The 14,181-nt window shown below is 47.0% G+C and overlaps 1 long non-coding RNA gene across 2 annotated transcripts; it reads right to left on the reverse strand.

Annotated features, from left to right (window-relative positions):
* Positions 1 to 3,275: 3,275 nt before the first annotated feature.
* On the reverse strand, positions 3,276 to 6,082 carry LOC103650202 (uncharacterized). 2 transcript variants are annotated; one of them, XR_002268370.2, is made up of 3 exons: positions 5,513 to 6,082; positions 5,287 to 5,400; positions 3,276 to 3,651 (listed from the first exon to the last, which is right to left on the reverse strand). It is a non-coding gene; the product is annotated as an uncharacterized lncRNA (long non-coding RNA). The 2 variants fall into 2 exon arrangements; XR_004857161.1 differs by having other exon boundaries at positions 5,287 to 6,079.
* Between the last annotated feature and the right edge of the window lie 8,099 nt (positions 6,083 to 14,181).

Raw genomic sequence — 14,181 nt, forward strand, 5'->3', positions numbered from 1 at the left:
GTACCACAGTATGAGGTGCATGGAGGATGCTGCGATGTGTTCGTGAGAGGTCTAGGCCATCGTCTCCAGTCAACTTTGGGTTATGGATCGTTGTCTCCTTATGATGTAATTATTTATTTATTTTGTACAGAATTCCTATTTATAGTGAAGATGTGACATTCTTTCCTGCACCATGATTCATCATATGTGTGAGACTTGGTCCCAGCACACCTGGTGATTGCGTTTGCGCCCGGGTCCTTAAAACCCGGGTGTGACAGAAGTGGTATTAGAGGAATGTTTACTGTAGGACGAAACCTAGATAGAACTGGACAACCAATACCTACTTATCTTTGTTACTCTGATTCTTTCTAAACTTTTCTTAATCTTTTCTCATCTATTTCCGCTTTACTCTGATTATCTTACTTTTTCCTTATAAAGACAAATGTGGATTTCACACTTTCAAATCCTATACCTAAGGTGACCTTTAGGACTAGGAGACCTACTCTTAGGAACAAAAAACAAAACTATTTTTATAAATATCTATATGCTTGAATGCTTGTTCTTATGATACTTGTTTGATTTGGATCTTTGATTGAGTGTGATGGGTTATGGAGTAATTTCCACAATTGCATCTGCATATACACCTACACATAAGGGATAATATTTATAAAATAGAGAACACAGAATATTCCCTATTAAAAAAATATATCTAGTTTAATAGATTCATCTTATCTTAATCTTATCTTGAAAGATTCATCTTATCCTAACCACTTTACTTATCTCATCCTAAAGTAACAACCAGAATCTAATCCAAAATAATGAGATCTTATCTAGTTTAATCTAGTCACACAAATATAACTTAGATCTGATCTAATGTATAGATTAATCTAACCTAACGAAGGCTAACCTCATGTTGAGCTAATCTAATGTAAGTTGCTTAACAAGAAGGATAATACTGATGAAATAAATGAGACTATACTCCTATAAAGTATGTTTTAACTTAACTCTGCACTAAGTTAAGAATGACTAACCAACTCGGCCTTATGCAACTACCTTAACCATTCGATGGTTGCATAACCCCTCTGTTTTAACCTAACATAGATTCTGACTTACCTTCACCATATAATCCATCCTATCTCAAAAGATTATAACATACCCTAATAATATTTATTCTACCATAGTAGATCTATCTAACCTAAACTAGTTTATTCTAGTCATACCCAATCCTATCTAATCTATTGTGATCAAACCTAATGTGAGTCACTCAAACATGATTAGCTAATGCTGAGGAAATACATTAGACCCTACTCCTATAGACAAGTTTGAGATCTTAGATCAACCTGACCCTACCCAATAATTTGACCTACAAAAGCAGGTTACATAACTAATCCCATCTAGCATATAGCTACCTACTAAACCCTCTACCCATTTGTTACCCACAGATCTATCTTGACCTCTTGTCCTAAACCCAAAGGGTGACACGCAACCTCAAGAAGGAAGAGATCAATCTCATTAAAGAAGAATAGGAATCAAGCTAGATCCCCAATGGAAGCTCGATTATGCCATAGTACACTTAATTCTATGTCAACACTCACCTAATAGTTAAAACCTGATGTACCCTTGATTTCTATGCCACACCTGCTAATAACATGAAAATTTTAGGTGCATAAAAAATATATATTGGAAGTTCCACTTAGAAAAAAAATAAAATATACTAGAACTTCATAAAGATAAAGTCAGCTTGATATGCTCAATTAAATGATATTCTTAAATAGGATTATAGAATCTAATGTGATCTAATCTAATGTGATATAACCTAATGTGATCTAATCCAATGTGGTCTACTTAAACAGATTAGTGATACTGACAGAAGAGATTAGACCTTACTAGCCTGGTGTTAACTTAACTGAGCACATTAGACCAACTCAACCATGAGCAGGAGAGCTAACCCAACCAATTGAGTAATGATGGATTGCATAATCTGTCTATCCCCACCTAACATCAAACAAGATTTTGACCTACATCATGTAGTCCATCTCACCCATAACTATTTCAACCATATGTCTTGTGGCAGAACCTCCCAAGTTATTGGGCTCACATGCACCTGCCCTTATCTCAAAGACCTCAGACGGCTATGCATGTGCACCAGATAACTTAACAGGATCCGCTCGAGTGTCCCAAGGACCCCGGATAAACCACTTACAACCAGGATCGCAAGATTAAGTAAACACAAATCACACACCAACATTTGCAGCAGAATTTCTTTATTACAAAAAGTTACAAGTTACAACAAAATTTACATTATATTTATCGGAGTGGTTACAAAAATAAGTGTTTCAAAAGAATTACACTTTAAAATGTTATAGAATATTTGTAAATTTGAAATACATGCTAGCTTAAGTGATAATCCTTATTAAAGAAATTATAGAAGGGATATACTTATATAAGAAGGACGAGCCCACCGACACTTAACATCAATCACAATTAAAGTGACTCGTAACCTGCAGCAACAATGGGAATAAAACTCTGAGTACGCAATTACTCAGCAAGACGTACCCGACAAAAGAAAAGACTCTCAAGGGTATGCTGGTTTGTCGGGAATAAAGGTAAAGCTTATCAAATTTCAAAGACTCATTTTTGCAGAAAAGGTTACTAGTAGTGGATCCTTATGCCAAATTTTTACATCATAAGTTAAGTACTTTTCCTGAATCTAGATTTGTCGAATCTAGAGCATTCACTTGTCCTACACTAGCTTTCTTTTAAAATCAAAATTTTGTTTCGCTTGTTATCTACGATGAAGGGCAGCGATCCAGTCTTCATATCCGAGAAGTAACGGCAATCTGAACCGATTAATACCCAGCTGGCGATCTCCAACCACACGATATATGTAGCACTTAACCCTTGCATATGTCTACCATTCCCACGGATCTTCCACTACGTGAACCGGTCCGTGCCACCCGAGAGCACAGTACTCCCCATGCAGCCTCTTGCCAGGGGGTACACGCTACTCTCACCATCTCTCCACTCCCAGTGCGCGATTGTCTTTTCACATAGGGAATAGCCGGGTTCAGGCTTACCCATGACGAGGTATGTGGCCAGTTAAAAGGTCCTAGATCATCAGGCCAACAATCGGTACGGTCCTTAATCGACACAGACGGGCGACCTTTCCTGCTCAACGTCTGGTCCCATTTTAAACTATTTCAAAACTTTGGCGCCTGACAGAGAGGCCATGCCTGGATAATGAATTTATCAACGTCTTGATGCCTTCATTATCCCAAGCCATTTTCTTGTTAGTAAAAAACATGAGTCATAGATCAAAAACATTTTTCTTAGTCTATCAGCATGACTAAGCATCTCTAGCTTTTATAAAACAGGTGACAAGGTATGGTAATCAATCTTTCAAGGATGGTAATGCATCAAGTGTTTAATCAACCAACTCCTATCACCTAATGCAACATATAAGTGATAAAATTTTGTAAACACAAGGGAGGTGGCAAATGCACCGGGGCTTGCCTGGGATAACACTATGTTAGTGTTGTTAGATGATACTCGCTTGGCGAGCACCTCACATCCTGGCACTTGGTTGACTCATCCACTTTAGCTTCGTTTATCAGCATCGTCTTGTGATCAACCCAGCTCTTGTCCTCCACATCACGTGATTAATTAACGTACCTAGATGATATGCAATAATGCATATGAGTAAGGACATGAATAGTAATTAATAAATAACCTATACTAAAGAGGGGAAACATTTCAAGCAAGACATCGCAAACATTCATAACCAAGCATTAGATAGAGATACACAACCAAGCATAATGATCACGTTCTCTAACTTACACGAATTAAATCCAAACATCAAGAATTATAAAACTTGATATAGTTCCTATATTTTCTTTAGTTCAAACATAACACCAAAAGATTCATCTAAAGCATAGGGTCATTATTTATACACTCCAAATTTAGAACAAGAATTAACCTTCTAAACCACTTTGCTAGATGACTTGAATTACACACCCTATTGAAGAAGACATCTCACTAACACAAGATAGTACGATGCCACACAATAGAGAATTTATTACTTAATGGTGAAGCACAATACAACACTTCATATGCAACAAGTTTTCATCAATCAAGGATCAAGAATGGACTAATCCTACCTAGTCCAAACAAGAGTGAAGTCAAGCATTCACATTTACATAATTTCTGGACAGCCGTACTATAGTCAATTGTTTTGCTCATAACTCATAAAATATTCATCCTAAAATGGTAAACTAGGACTTTCTGGAAAGCATATGAAGTCCTCTATAACTTTTGTATTACCATCACAACAAGATTCGAATTTTAGAAATGTCAAACAGTACTAAACATAAATTCTGTCCAGATTTGGACAGAATTCGACTACTCAGTTCAAAAATTCATAACTGGAGTCTCAGGCATCCAAATTAGGTGATCCTAGACTTTTTAGAAAGCTAATAGAATTTTCTACAGTTCATTTATAAACATCTCAGGTTAATTCAATGAGTAGCATGGTCAGTTAATACAAACAGTCTATTCTATCCAGATTTGGACAGATTCAGACTTTATAGTTCAAACAGCTGTAACCTAAGCTATAGATTACCAAAAAGGGTGATCCAAAATTTGTTGGAAAGATTAATAAAAGTACTCCAATTCTTCTATAATTACTAAGGGCTAATTCTCAGTTTAACTTAATCAAACAATCCAATTTTCAAAACCTGTACAGAATTTGGACAGATTCTGAAACTGGATTTGGGAAAATCATAACTCCTAAACTACTAAACTTATGGTCATGACATTTTTACACAATCAAGATAAAGAAGTTATCTACAACTTTTATATATCACAGTTTCATAGAAAATATTATTTGCTTCACTCAACTATTACCACAACAAAGAGGATGCGTGGAGCAAAATTTCAGTTTAGGCACAATCAAATTTAAATTGATTACCTAAACAAGATTATGAGGAGGAGTGGAGGACCACTACTACTCAGCCCTACATTATCATACTTAGTCATAGAACTTCTAGTTACATCAAAGCACAATCCAAGCTGTCTAAGAAACATACATGGACTCAACCTCTTCTAATCATTTTTTTGCCTACGCAATACCATCCTCCGCATCACTAATATACCCTACTTCGTAAACATGGAACCAAATCAATCACACTCGACATACATGTCTTCTCAAGCACTCCTCGCATAACTTGTATTTCTAACATCAACTTCACACGCATACGAACCGTCTTATTTCACAATCATGAAACCAATAAAAATAGTGAATTGGCTCACCACATCACAATTTAACTCAATATTCGTACGAACGACGATAGCCTTTGATTGAAGTCTTCTATCGAACATCTGGCACTTGTCGCACAGCTTGCCTCGCCTGATAAATATGAAATTCTTCACATCTCGCACATTACGCACACACATATACATAACATTAGGATCTGATAACTTGATTTTGGGTATTAGTACTGGCAAGGAATGAACACAATGAGAAACGGGTCCTCACCGGGGTGCGATGAGGTCACAATAGGGCTGCACAGATCGGATGTAGCACGCTGCGATATTTTGTCGAACACGCCGAGGACGCGACACGAAGGGGCTTCATGGCTATTGCTGCTCCATATCCTTGGGCATGTGCTGGGCACAGGGGCCAGGCTCGGCCACCAGGGAGATGAATGGTGTCCAGGGCGCCATGGTTTGGGCATCGGCTTGGAGGGCGAAAATTGTGGCAGAGGAGATGGGGTGCTCCTGCGCCATGGACATCTAGGGCTGGGCACCTGGCTGGGGAGGGAGGAGATTGAAGAGAGGCAGCCATGGGAGGGACGCAACAGGGAGCAAGGGCGGTCAACAGAAGGGTGAGGACGAGCGCCAAGTGCAGGACGCGGCGGTACAGAGGCTGGGCACTATGGCGTCGGCCAGGGAGCTTTGGCAGGAGGTGGGAGACGCTAGGGCAGGGAACCTGGGCGCTAGGAAAGGAAAAGAGTTGGCCTTGAGCGCGTGAGAGACAACCTGGTGCAATGGGAATTCTCTAGAGATCAAGCACGTGGAGGAGACGAGAGCAAGAATCAAGAAGTGCATACGTATCCATCCATGAAAATCTACATGGAGATAAAGTTGAACAAGGCATTGGAGAGATTCGGCAAAGAGATAAGGAAAAGGTTGAGCGGTGGGATACGTCCAGAGAAAAATAAGTGCACAAGAATTAGTTGGAGATGGACACTTAGAGGTAAGAAAATCCAGATTTCCTTCTCCAATCTTTAACCAATAGAATACCCAGATAAGGGAAAAATATGAGATTTGAATCCGAGCGAGATGCACACAGACCCATCAAAACAATATCAATTTTAATTTTTTTTAACTATGCTAACACTGGTAGGTATTTTCGGGATCAGACAAATTTCTATAGTTGTAGACAGTGGAACAGATTAATTACGAAGTTCGGTTCTAGTTATCTCGGTCCGATTTAATTTTGCAGTAATATTGTTGTCGTCGAGTTCTAATAATATTTGCTTAAGACCACAATCACAAGACTGGGTCGGGATTCCAAATTTATGTTCTCTTAATCCATAAATTTTAAACAGACATAAGACTCGATATTTCGCGAAATAAATACGCGAGATCGATGCAACATCGAAATTGCGATCCTTTTGGAAGCGACGTCAAGCATCGTTCACGTGGACGAGAGGCTGTGCGCTGTCCAGACACCGGTTAGCACCTGCCACGCGCCACGATGCTAGAACACAGAGAGACATGTGCAACACAAGCGTGAAAGAATTTCAAACGAAGTTTAAGTAACCAGATTCGATTTAAGGATTAGAGTTTGGGCAAGACGTTGATGGCTCAACCCAAATGATATTGGATTCGATCTTTCGGAAGATTACTAAAGTCTGAATTTTGCAAAAATAAATTAGGACAATTTAGACAGATGGAGACAGACACGATATCAAAATCGTGATAAACAAACATGATTAAAATTTAGTATCCATTTTATTTACTGATATCCCGCGCTTAAATCCATAGTCGCTGTTGAACGGGAGACAAACACCTAGGGTGTTACATGTCCTAACTCTGCTGACATACACTACCCTCGAATCAATGAGACTAAGACCGGAGAACAAATGATCGACATCGACAAGGAAGGATATAACAGTCAAAGCGAATCTCGAGATAAATCAAGACTTAAACATTTTAGATGAAGTCATTTTCTTGCCATAATCTTTCTTACCTCAACCTGTCCAGCTTATATCCTATATAATAAGTAGCTGGATACCTATGCTCTCCTAATCACCCACTATTGAAAAAAACGAGACTCTAGATTTTTGAACCAATTATAGACTAAAAGTTGGATTACAAACTAATCCTTATGTATCCCTTTTCTTACAAATCTCGAGGACGAGATGTCTGTTAAGGGGGTAAGATTTGTAATACCTAAAAATGTATATAATGAGAATATAGTTGATCTCCTTATTTTATGTGCCATCTAATCATTATAACAAGAGAATAACTATAAATAAGAATGAGTAATTAAAACAAATGATACTTAAATAAAATATGCATCATGCTGGGATTTATTGTGTGTGCATTTGGTGACATAAATAAATCAACATTCAAATTGAGGATTTAATACCTACTTTGAATAAATAGAATAGAAGGAGAGAAATACTATAAAATACAAAATAAAACTTATTAATAAAAAAGCTCATATTGGCAAGTTCAAATTTAAAATCTAACCTAAGGACAAATTTGCCACAAAAAGAATTTCTTTTAGAGTTGAAGTTTTGAATTTGGAGAGGAAGAAAAGAATAATAAAAAAGAGAAAGCAGTTTTCGGTCGAGTGGGCCTCTATTCCCTCCTTTCGGCCCATTTCCATCCCTTTTCTCTTCCCTGGTGTCACCTACGCGTGGGGCCCGCGCGTCAGCCGTTCTCCACTCTGTGTGTTGCGCACGTTGGCAAACTCCGCTGGCGCCGCCATGTGGGCCCCCTCGGCTGACAGACCTTCTTCTCCACGAGGATCGGATCGCGCTGACCAGATCTGTCGTGATCTCAGGAACGCGCCTACTTGCTTGGACTCTACGGCCTGGTCCGCGTCTCGGCGTAACTGACCTCCCGGTCTCTTGCGCTCCTCGGTATATAATGGGGAACCAAGCCTCGCCTCCCTAATTCCCTGGCTGAGCCATCATCACCCATCGTCGCGAACCGTGAGGAAGAAATGTCGCCGCAGGCTGGTCGAAGGAAGCCTCCGTCGTTCAGATTGAGCGTATGGCCTGGGTGATTCGTTGAATCGTCAGGAACGTGCTCATGGCCTTCTCGGACGCGGGGAAATCCACCGGAGCCCTGGAGATTTTTCATCGGAATGTTTCCTCCACCGCCATGCTGCTACTTCCGCGGCCATGGATCTCCATGCGTCGGTTTCTGGTAGGGAGCCCTTCATTCTGTTCCTCATGTCCTCCCCTTTCGCATAACACGTTTGTATCGAGGTTTCGGGTACGGGGGTGCAACATCGCCTTCTCCAGCGACGGCTCCGTCGTGGAGGCACTTCTCCGCCATAGGGGCAGAGCCCCGCCACCGTATCTTGGCTCTGGTTGGGGAGGGCGCGGCTCTACCGTTGGATGTGCACTGGGCGGCTAGGATTAGAAGACTGCATGCCGGTTCGGTCTTTCAGATCTAGTCGTAGGTCTGTAATCAGAGGGTTATGAGGAGATTGAGTTATGATAAATTTGGTCCGTTGATCTCTAATGCTACGGCCATAATAACATATGGGTTCACGCGTGGGCTTGATTTAATCTCACGCGTCCAACTCTGATCCAATGGTCCAGATCACACCGTACCCCTTCACCGAGACGTTTTAGCATATGAGCCCTTCGGTAATTTCAAAATGAACACGCCGTCCACCAGTACTGTTCCCTGGGTCTGAGAAAACTTACACCCTAGCCCCTGAACTCCCTGGAAATTGTTGCCGAGTCCAAAGCTCAGAGAAATCAGTTATTTAAATTTAGAAATTGATTTTTAATTCAAAAATAAATGCAGAAACTTGTATAATTCATATTTAATTCATTTTAGCTCCAAATTGATCCATTCTAGTTGCAATAATTTTGCTTTAATATTGTTCATCATCTAGTACCTTTGTTTAGCCACGAAACTTGAATTAAAATTATTCACTTGATTTGTTCTATACTAAGCACGTTATAACTTCAGAAATTCATAATTCCTCCGTTTAATTCCAAATTGACCTGTTCTAGTTGCGTTAGCTTTGTAATAAAATTATCTACACTTTGGTAACTGTCGGGGACCATAATTAGCGGTACCCCCAAGACTCCTAATCTCAGCTGGTAACCCCCATCAGCACTGTCGGGAACCATAATTAGGGGTACCCCAAGACTCCTAATCTCAGCTGGTAACCCCCATCAGCACAAAGCTGCAAAGGCCTGATGGGTGCGATTAAGTCAAGGCTCGGTCCACTCAAGGGACACGATCTCGCCTCGCCCAAGCCCAGCCTCGGGCAAGGGCAGCTGACCCCAGAGGATTCATGTCTCGCCCGAGGGCCCCCTCAAGCAACGGACACACCTTCGGCTCGCCCGAGGCCCAGTCTTCGCCGAGAAGCAACCTTGACCAGAGCGCCACGCCAACCGACCGTATCGCAGGAGCATTTAATGCAAAGGTGGCCTAACACCTTATCCTGAGGCACGCCCTTCAGTCGACTGAGCCGAAGTGACCGCAGTCACTTCGCCGCTCCACTGACCAGCCTGACAAGAAGACAGTGTCGCCCGTGTCGCTCCGACTGCTGTGCCACTCGATAGAGTGAGGCTGACAGCGGCCAAGTCCGGCCTCGGGCGCCATAGGAAGCTCCGCCTCGCCCGAACCCAGGGCTTAGACTCGGGCTCGGCCCCGGAAGACGACGAACTCTGCCTCGCCCGACCCCAGGGCTCGGACTCGGGCTCGGCCCCGGAAGACGACGAACTCCGCCTCGCCCGACCCCAGGGCTCGGACTCGGCCTCGGCCCCGGAAGACGACGAACTCCGCCTCGCCCGACCTCAGGGCTCGGACTCGGCCTCGGCCCCGGAAGACGACGAACTCCGCCTCGCCCAACCCCAGGGCTCGGACTCGGCCTCGGCCCTGGAAGACGAGGAACTCCACCTCGCCCGACCCCAGGGCTCGGACTCGACCTCGACCTCGGAGGACAGACTCGACCACGACCTCGGAGGAGCCACCGTCTCGCCCGACCCAGGGCTCGGACCAACCACGTCACAGGGGGAGCCATCATTACCCTACCCCTAGCTAGCTCAGGCTACGGGGAACAAGACCAGTGTCCCATCTGGCTCGCTCCGGTAAACAAATAATGATGGCGCCCCGCGTGCTCCGTGACGACGGCGGCTCTCAGCCCCTTACGGAAGCAAGGAGACGTCAGCAAGGAGTCGACAGCCCCGACAGCTGTCCTTCCGCAAGGCTCCAGCGCTCCTCCGACAGCCACGACATCACATGAACAGGGTGCCAAAACCTCTCCGGCTGCCACGACAGCATGTACTTAGGGCATTAGCTCCTCTCTGCTAGACACGTTAGCACCCTTCTACATCTCCTATTGTACACCTGGGCCCTCTCCTTATGCCTATAAAAGGAAGGTCCAGGGCACTCGTACGAGAAGGTTAGCCGCGCGAGGAGGACGGGACGACGCGTGCAGGCCTCTCGCTCCCTCCCACGCGGACGCTTGTAACCCCCTACTGCAAGCGCACCCGACCTGGGCGCGGGACAACACGAAGGTCGCGGGTTTCCCCTTCACGCCTGTCTCCCTCTGGTTTCCCCCCTTCGCGCTCGTCTCGCGCCGACCCATCTGGGTTGGGGCACGCGGCAACAATTTACTCGTCGGTCTAGGGACCCCCGGGGTCGAAACGCCGACAGTTGGCGCGCCAGGTAGGGGTCTGCTACGTGTTGACGAACAACTTCCCGTCAAGCTCCAGATGGGTAGTCTCCAGCAACCTTTCCAGCCCGGGACGGTGCTCCGTTTCGGGAGTCTTGAGTTCATGTCCCTCGACAGCAGCTACGACATGATACTCCTTCCCCCGCCGCGTGACAGCGACAATGGCGGCCGACAACCCGCCCGCCGGTGGCGGAATCAACGACGTCTTCCCCACGTGGTGGAAGAACAACATTCGGGTTTGTCCCGTCGCCTCCCCCGCCGACGGAGGAGGAGGCGGGGCAACCAAGGCCAAGCGGGAGGCGGCACCTCGTTGGCTGTCGAGCGAGTCGACGGCGCCGACGCCCCAACGGGGGACACGTCGAGCGTCGACCTCGCGTCTGAGATGAAGACGAGCGCCGTTTCCCCGCAACACGCCAACTCCAAGCGGACAGACGACGACAGCACGCTCGCAAAGGACTTGTTGGGCATCACCCTCGTACCCGAGACGACAGTGCAGTCTGCCCCTGACGTGACTTCGTCACCGCCCGTCGACCAAGAGGTACCGACCGATTCCCATCTCGTGCCTTTTGGATTCAGCCTCGACCCACCAAGCGACTTCGCTTCGGTGGAAGCCTTCATAGAGGCGTGTCCAAACCCTCCGGGGTACGGTGTGTGGTCACCCTTGGACCGGCTGACGGCCGTCTCGACCTACGGACCCTCGCGTTCTGAGGAAGATGACGAGCTTGACTTTTGTTGGGTGTTGGAACTTGCTCTCAGTTGCAAGGGGATCCAACGAGGGTGAACAGTGACGGTAACAGGGTTCTCGCGCAAGATGGCAATAGCTCTGTTAATCTAGCCTCTCTAGGGCACTGTACGAGGGTATTTATAGGTATCTGAGTGCCCAGCGTCTCGTGTTAAGGACGCATGTGCCCTCAGACACCTAGGTTATCCCCAGAATATTCCCATAAAGCGGGGTTACAGACTGTAATTACAGAGGCGCCTTTACAAATTAGGCCTGTAACACGCAGCGGCCACGCAGGGCCTGTTACAATGGGCCGGATCACACGTGGGCCTCCATGCTGGACGAGGCCGCACGGTGGGATGACCTCGTCATAGGTCTTCGTCCGATGTCGTATTGAGCGAAGGGTGTCCTTGCCCGTTGTCTTGTCTCCGTTGGACCAACGACCACGGCGAAGGCCTCGAGCGAAGGGTGGCGTCTTCGCCTTCGCCCCAACATTTGCCCTCCGAGGGACCAGTTCGACTAAGTCATCTGGTGCCGAAGACGTCGCTAGATGGTGGAGACGCTGCCCTCTCTCGAAGTGGTTCTGCGGGGGTTTTTGACATGACCGTTGATTGACACCGTACTGTTGGACTGCGGGTTTCCCGAAGCGCCGTGCCCTGTGTATAAAAGGGGGCGGGGGGCGGCGCGTTTTGAACTTTATCCTTCCACGCTCTGTGAAAACCCTAGCCGCCTTTTCCACCGTCTTGCTGCTCGCCTGCCCTCCTTGCTCTTGTTCGCCGGAGATCTGGCTCGAGTGAAGCAAACCGCCCGCCGCTGCCGACGGTATGTTGCGATGCCGACCTCTTCTTCTTCTGCTGCCGCTATGCCGCCGACCGACGCGTCGTCTGAGGAAACGCTGAGTACTGTGGCGGTGGAGGAGTTGCGCGCCGGCGATACGGTGGATTTTGGTGTGTCGCGGATGTCATCGGTCCACGTGCAAGATATGCAGCGGCTGGGTTACTTTGGCGGCAGAGTCGCTCGTGTCCCGGGGACGGAGGAAGTCCCTAAGACGGAGGGCGAGTTGGTTGTGTTCGAGGCGTTCTTCGCCGCCGGTCTCCGCCTACCTGCGCACCGATTTGTTGGAGAAGTCCTGCGCAGATTTAATGTTCAGATCCATCAGTTGACTCCGAATGCCGTGGTGGCTCTGTCGAAGTACGTCTGGGCGATGACTTCTTACGGCGGACAGCCATCAGTCGAAGTCTTCACGAAGTACTATTGCCTGCACTGGCAGAAGAGGATGATTGGAGATGAAGTTGCCTAGTTTGGGTCCTGTACATTTACGCCGAAGACCGGCAAGACCACGATGGAGGTAGTTCAGTTGGTTTCGTTGCGCCTGCAACAAGTGGGGCAATTGGAATGAGTTTTGGTTTTACGTTGCGGAGGGTACAGTCAAAGACCATCCGAAGCTCCCCGTGTCTGAGATGTGTTCGCATCTTTACTCAGCATACCCACCTTTTGAAGTGGCGGAGGATGATGCGGACGAAGGGGCCCTTCGGTGCGCCGCCGGCCTGAGCAGCGGGCGCAATTTGGTTGAGGAATTTGTGGCGTACGGGGTATGGCCTTTGGCGCATGGCTGGGCGTTGGGAGAAGTGTGCCCTCGCCAGATGCCTTCCCATGGTGGGAAGCTGGTGCGAAGTCCTGCCTTCGCGCTTGATCTGCATAGCCGCGATCCGGCCGCCTTTGTGCGTGAGGCGGAGGATGGGGCGGTGCGGATCGTTGGTCGGTACGTGCCGAGGACAGAGGGCCAGCGTAGCTAGGATATTCGCGGGTCGAATGACCGCTTGAACAGGGTTTTTGAGTTGAATCGTCTGCCATATGGCGGTTATCCCGGCCAAGACGATGTGGATCGTCGCGGGAAGAAACCGGTGGTAGAGTCTGGAGACGACCCCACGCCGGCGGCTGCCCCGTCCTCTAAGAAGAGGAAAGTAGGTACTGCTATGGGAGGACTTGGGGTTTCCGATGGTTTTGCTAGAGAATTGATGAGGACATGCGCGGCCCCGGGGGGAAGGATGTCTTCGCCCGAGCTCCGGGAGTCTTCGGTGCGTATGCTGAGGGTTACCGGGGGTTGGTGGCCTAAGAATGTTCCTATCCCCCGCGCGACCAGCGAAGAGTTTTTTACATCTCGTATGGTTCGTGAATGGAAAGTGTTTCCTTACGGGCGGAATATTGCTGCTGTTGTGTCGACAGTGATGGACAAGGATCGCCACGGAGTTGCACAGAAGCGTCAGGCGGTCGTCAGGCTTCATGAAGCCAGGCCGAAGAGGCAGCGGGGGGCTGCGAAGGCTGCTGCCCCCGGTGGAGGCAAGCCGCCGCTGGCGGCGAAGTCGGCCGTCCCTGCATCCGGCAAGGCGCCAGAGGCTGCGGCTGCCGCCGGTGGTTCCAAGTCTGCGAAGGCTGCACCGGCGTCCAGCAAGGTGCCGGAGGCCATGGAGGCGGCCCGAGAGTTGCCGCCGCCAGGCAAGCGCGTTGCCGACTTCGCCACCGACATTAGCGTGGACGACTA

Source organism: Zea mays, chromosome 3 (genome assembly GCF_902167145.1).
Source record: "Zea mays cultivar B73 chromosome 3, Zm-B73-REFERENCE-NAM-5.0, whole genome shotgun sequence".
In the NCBI taxonomy this organism is placed as follows: domain Eukaryota; kingdom Viridiplantae; phylum Streptophyta; class Magnoliopsida; order Poales; family Poaceae; genus Zea; species Zea mays.